Source organism: Phoca vitulina, unplaced genomic scaffold, assembly GCF_004348235.1.
Source record: "Phoca vitulina isolate PV1807 unplaced genomic scaffold, GSC_HSeal_1.0 scaffold22, whole genome shotgun sequence".
NCBI classification, from domain to species: Eukaryota; Metazoa; Chordata; class Mammalia; order Carnivora; family Phocidae; genus Phoca; species Phoca vitulina.
The window spans coordinates 11,544,962-11,551,539 of record NW_022589725.1 but is presented as its reverse complement, the minus strand read 5'-3'; the positions used below and the strand labels follow the sequence as shown (position 1 = coordinate 11,551,539).

At 44.9% G+C, this 6,578-nt stretch overlaps 1 non-coding gene across 1 annotated transcript; it reads right to left on the bottom strand.

The window, feature by feature from the left end:
- Positions 1-5,858: 5,858 nt before the first annotated feature.
- On the bottom strand, positions 5,859-5,965 carry LOC116642096. Its single transcript, XR_004301286.1, has one exon. It is a non-coding gene; the product is annotated as a U6 spliceosomal RNA (small nuclear RNA).
- Between the last annotated feature and the right edge of the window lie 613 nt (positions 5,966-6,578).

Genomic DNA, 6,578 nt, shown 5'->3' with positions numbered 1-6,578 from the left:
AGAGAGAGACAGTGAGAGAGGGAACACAAGCAGGCAGAGTGGGAGAGGGAGAAGCAGGCTCCCCGCCGAGCAGAGAGCCCGATGCGGGGCTCGATCCCAGGACCCTGGGATCATGACCTGAGCCGAAGGCAGACGCTTAACGACTGAGCCACCCAGGCGCCCCTACAATAAAAAGTTTTTTTAAAAGAGATTATTTTATAGACACAGATGTGAAGAGATATCCACATTATGGTTTTTTAAACTTACAGAATTGTATGTATACTGTTTTATCTGCATGCCGTGATACTTACATATTTATATATGTTGGTATATGTGGGGAAAAATCTGGAAGAATCAAGTAATAATAAGCAAAATTACTGAACACTTTAGAGTATGTCAGGCAGCATCTTAAGTATAGACACCTCTAATTTCTTTTAAAAAACGGTATCTTTAGGGGCACCTGGGTGGCTGAGTTGGTTAAGCATCAGACTCTTCATTTCAGCTCATGTCATAATCTCAGGGTCGTGAGATGGAGCCCTGCATCAGGCTCCATGCTCAGCATGGCAACTGCTTGAGACTCTTTCTCTCCCTCTGTCCTCCCCCTGCTTGTGCTCTCTCTCTCTCTCTCTAAATAAGTAATCTTTAACAAAAATAAAAATAGGGGCATCTGTGTGGCTCAGTCGGTTGAGCATCTGCCTTTGGCTCCAGTCATGATCCTGGGGTCATAGGGGTCATAGGATTAAGCCCCACATCGGGCTCTCTGTTCATTGGTTCTGCTTCTCCCTCTCCCTCTGCCACTCCCCTTGCTTGTATTCTCTCTCTCTGTTAAATGGATAAAATCTAAAGAAAAAAAAAACCCCAAAAACAAAAATAAAAAATAAAATAAAAATGATATATTTAAAGCCACCAGCTGCAGGTCTTTGGAATTTAAGTGTTTGCTAACTCTGTAAATTCTTGTAATTCTTTGACATACCCTCCATTAGGAGGTCATGTCTATGTCCTTTTTGAGCCTGGTGGGCTTGTGGCTGTTTTAAGCGTACAGCAGAGGGGTGCCTGGGTGGCTCAGTCAGTTGGGCGTCTGACTCTTAATTTCAGCTCAGGTCTTGGTCTCAGGGTCGTGGGATCGAGCCCTGTGTCAGGTTCTGTGCTTGGCTTGGGGTCTGCTTGGGCTTCTGTCTCTCCCTCTGCCCCTTCCCCCACTCTCTGTCTCTCTCTAAATAGATAAATAAAATCTTTAAAAAAAAGAAAGTACAGCAGAAGTGATTCAATGTGATTTTAGAGTCTGGATCACAAAAGACCATGTAGCTGCTGCCTTATTCCCTAGAACCCTTGCTCTTGACACCCTGAGCCACTATGTGAGAAGTTGACTGCCCTGAGTCTGCCACGCTATAAGGAAGCCCAAGCCGCATAGAGGAGCCACATGTAGGTCTGGGTTCGACAGCCCCTAATGAGTTCAGCCTTTGAGTCATGCCAGCCTAGGTGCCAAACACATGAGGAGAGGGGTCTTCAGATCATTCCGGTTTCTGCCAGTTGAGTCACCTCCAGCAGTTAGTCTTCCTTGATAAAGCCTTAAACATTGGGTTCTCCCTCTCTCTGAGAGAAGTCATCCCCTCTGTGCCCTGTCTGGATTCCTGATCCTCAAAATCTGTGAACATATGTCACTAAGTGGGAAGCTTTGTTATATAGCAGTAGAAAACTGGAACATCCAGACTTTCCATCATGTGAGATCAACACATTTGGTTCTTAGGGTTTAAGTCATTATAAAGATTATTTTTTTCTTAGTTCCAGTTAATCACATCTAACTTATCCACACTTGTAGTCTTGTTTAAGTACGTGTATATATATTTTAAAGATTTTATTTATTTATTTATTTGACAGAGAGAGAGCAGGAGCGAGGGGCAGAGGGAGAGAGAGAAGCAGGCTCCCTGCTGAGCAAGGAGTCCAATGTGGGACTTGATCCCAGGACCCTGAGATCATGACCTGAGCTGAAGGCAGACGCTTAACCAACTCAGCCACCCAGGCGTCCCCTGTTTAAGTATATTTTTAAGTTAGCCTATTCTTGTTCTTTAAATATGTCTTCAAAAAGGAAAACCTTTTTTCCTACACGTATTAGAAATAATTGCCACTAAAATTTGAAATCATGCTCTTCCACATATCATCTCAAATCCTCTTGTGACCCACCAGGGATACAGCCCACTTTCTAGGAACCACTGCACTAAGCTTTTCTTCTGATCACAAGGGTTCCTTCTAACCTTACCGTTCAGAATTTTATGAAGTTCCCTTTCCCAGGTTGGTGCTTCAGGTTGCTCCCAGGGGTCCCTGCTCTCTGGAGGAGTTCGCAGACTTCATTCCTGTGCAGTGCACAGGACAGTTAACATTCATGGGAGGTGACCCATGTCAGGAGCTGGGAAGGGACTGAGACTTTCCCCTACTTACAAGCTGAGAAGCTATTCTGCTTCATGGGGGCTGGCAGAAGACAGGCTCCCGGGGCAGAGACAGGGACAAGGTGTAGCCGGAATGTCAGGCTTCTACTGATTCCCCATGTCTCCTAGGTCCCCAGGAGGTGATGCAGATGGGCCTGCACACAACAGTGAGTTATGTTTATAAGACAACAATGAGCTTGGAGGATTTACCGCTTTTACGGTGAGCGGTAACAGGCCTGCCTTTTATTGGAGGGGAAAACGTTACTTTATCCTTCAAGGTTGCTTGTCTTAAACACAACCCTGAAAATGACCTGGATAAAGGGTAATCAGGGCCTACATTCTTGACATATCCAGTAAGAGCATTCATGAGTGCTCAGGGCTCATGGTGGATTGCCTCTTCCAAAAAATCGCACCCATGGATATCGCAGTTACAAGCCCCATGACCCAGATCAGATAGGTTAGGAAGTGTTGTGAGGTCCCACTTCCTAAAGCTGAAACTCCACCATTCTTTCTCCAATTTCTGAAACCATAGCATAAGGTCAGCAGGTAGCGGGGGCAGGGGCAGGTCATTATATTATAGTGCTCACCTTGAGTCCTGATCAGTAATAATAAAATCAGTTATAATAAAAGGTAAAAGGTTCACTGACTTCAGGATTTTAACTTATGTTAGTAAGATAACCCAAATGTTACCTGGGTTCACCAGTTTGCATGTTCAAGGGAAATCACATTAATGTCTTGTATCAGTTAGCTCTTGTTATAGTAACGCCACAGAACAATCAGCCTCAAACACTCAGTGGCATATGACATTTGGTTTTTAGTTTTGGGTTTCCTGATCAGCTGAATGGCTCCCTTTCACTCAACAAGTTGGCTTGGGTGGCTCTACTCCCATGTGTCTCTCATCCTTCCCCTAAATCCAGGGGGCTAACCAGAACATATTTCCTTCCTTCTGAGTTGTAAGAGAGCATGCCCAACTACACAAGTATATTTTAAGCCTATTAGCCGAAGGAAGTTTAACGGCCAAGCACAAAGTCAGGAGGTGAGGAGGTAGAGGGCAAGGGAGGAGATGTTCTGACAACAATCTAATCTATCATCTGTCAAAAGCCCATGGTTCCTCTTGTTGTTTTTTACTCACACAGGACCTCAAGCCCCCTTTGCAAAGCCTTCCCCATATTTTCCCTTCAATCCCAAAGTATCAGCATACAATTAAGCCTCAGACAATAAACATCCACACAGTGGCTTCCTCCCCCACCTTCCTGAATGGGGCTTTAAAAACACTTACATTCACTTTTCTCAATTAACCAACATTTCTTCCCAATAATAAAAAAGAAATAAAACATTGGTGCCACGTTTATGCTTCTAAGTGCCCTCCTCTGCCCACCAGGCTGGGGCCTGCTCCTGAAGGAATTGACAGATAACCCCAGTGCTTTATGTTCAAGCTTTCACATGCACACAAGGCCTTCTGTTTGAGAGGAGATACATACACATTGTGCAGTTCTTCATAAAGAATGGATCTGTTCTAGTTTTTAAGGCTATTTAAAGTTATAAAAGGGAATACATTAATTTAGAAATGCTTCAGAAAAGAGAGAGAGAATAAGAGTCAGAACAATAGCTAATGTGTCTAGTTTTTCTGCTGCCTTATATAGTTAGAACATACCTAGGAGCTGGGCTTTACAAGGGGGTGAGTAAGTACCTGACTCAGAGTATTCTGTTATGGCGGTACCTTTTCCTTAAAGCTCTTTTCCCCCTTTATCCCTGGTGTGTGTGCGCATGTGTGTGATGGTGTGTGTGTGAAAAGAATTATGTATATTCCCCAGCAGGTATTTCCTATATGCTTAAAGACTAGCCATTGGCAGTCATCTCTATCTGGCCCCTCCTCTGTGTCCTAGCCCCTGACTGTGAACCTCTGTTGCCTGGGAGGCCACCTGAAGGCTCCTCATCTTTTCCATTGCTAGGGATGTCTGTATTAGTCAAAGAGTCTTTGTTGGAAGTGGTAGGAACCCAACTCTAACTAGTTTGAGCACAAAAGGGGATTTATTGGCTCACATGACCAAACCATGGACAGCACAGGGTAGAGCTGATCTAGTGATGAGCGGATTCAGATATCCAAATGCTGTCAGGCTCTTCTCTCCCTCACTTTTCTCCGCTGCTCTATGCTTGTTGGGGCCATTGTTGCTTATCACAGATGGGCTTTCTCCCCAGGGAGGGGAATGTGGCCTCTAGCAACTCTAGAATCGCAGCCTTTCAGCTTCAGCAGCTCATGGAGGATAAAGTCTCTCCCTTAGCTCTGGTGTAAGCAATTCCAGGAGATGTCTCTAACTGGCCTGTTTTTTGTTTGTTTGTTTGTTTTAAGATATATTTATTTATTTTAGAAAGAGAGAGAGAGCACACAGGGGGAGGGGCAGGGAGAGGGAGAGAGAACTTGGGGCCCGATCTCACAACCTGAGCCAAAACCAAGAGTCGGATGCTTAACTGTGCCACCCAGGTGAACCCCCCCTTTTGTTTTTTTTAAACATTTATTTATTTTGGGGGGGGCGGAGGGAGAGAGAATCTCAAGCAGACTCCGTGCTAAGCGTGGGGCCCAACACGGGTTTGGATCTCAAGACCCTGAGATCACAACCCCAGCGGAAACCCAGAGTCCGGTGCCTAAATGACTGTGCCACCCAGGTGCCCCCTAACTGGCATGCTTTGAGTCACATGCTCATGGCCTGGACTAACCACCAGGACTTCATTTCCAGAATAAAGGTGGGGAGCACTGCATGGCCACTGGGGAAACCATTGGGAACCGTGAAACCACTTTAGTTTGCATGAACTATAGTGCTCCTTATGAGAACTGTAAAGTTGGTAACAAGCCCTTTCCTTAATCTGTACCTTAGGAAGCCCATCTATACACTGGCAGGGGGTGAGGTGATCTGGAAGACTTCCCATATGGATGTCCTGTGACCCTGTTATAAAATAACACACTATTCTGGGAGGCAGTTCCAGCTCACACTTTCTTTGAGGGCCCTCTGTATTTGATCTCTGTGGGTCACTGGCTGGGGCAGGTTAAACACCACCAGGGTAGCTGTCCTGGGATGTGAAACTGGACTGGACAGTAATTGCCCACCTCTTTGGGGTAGTGGTGCTGGGAAATATGGTTGCCCACTGTCCCTGGGCCCCTGGGAGGGCTCATTCCTGGCCAGCTTCCCTGTAATCGTGACTGCTTGAAGCTTGGGGTCATTTCGACCTTAACATGAGGGTTGGAACTCACAGCCTTGAGTCCTAGAGCTGGCTCTGCCATGCCGCCAGTTAATTCCTTTCTGTCATCCCCTTGCCTCTTCAGGTTCTCTCCAGGTATATCTCTACTCACCCCGAAGCCTTCGTGAGTAATGTTGAATTTTCTTTTTTAAAATTTTTTTATTAACATATAATGTATTATTTGTTTCAGGGGTACAGGTCTGTGGTTCATTAGTCTTACACAAAAATATGGAATGCTTCACGAATTTGTGTGTCATCCTTGTGCAGCGGCCATGCTAATCTTCTCTGTATCGTTCCAATTTTAGTATATGTGCTGCCGAAGCGAGCACTAATGCTGAATTTTCTGAAGATTGGTCCTCTGTCAAAAGATTGGCATCTGGGGCACCTGGATGGCTCAGTCGTTAAGCGTCTGCCTTCGGCTCAGGTCAAGCCCCGCATCAGGCTCCCTGCTCAGCAGGAGTCTGCTTCTCCCTCTCCTGCTCCCCCTGCTTGTGTTCTTGCTCTCGCTGTCTCTCTCTCTGTCAAATAAATAAATAAAATCTTTAAAAAAAAAAAGATTGTCATCTGTACATTTATTTATTTTAGACCAAATGAAAATGTTTGAGGTATATATGTATCATATGTTATAATTAATCCACATTTGGACTAATATTTTTGATGCACTGATCAAATATCTGTCTTGACAGCATGAGATAAAGGGGCTTCTGCTATATTGGCTTATTATCTATCATCACCTAATATGACATTTAAAAGCAATTAAATGGATGGTGCCTTAAGGTTTGCTCATTGTAGACCTTGGGACAAGAATTTGAGACCAAGTAGTTAATTTGGGGAATGATCTCAAGAAACACTGTTGGTAGGGTGGGGAGCAAGACAGCGAAGGAAAGGCTGCCAATGAATTATGTGTGGTCATGTAATTTACCACTGTGGGCAACTGGAGCT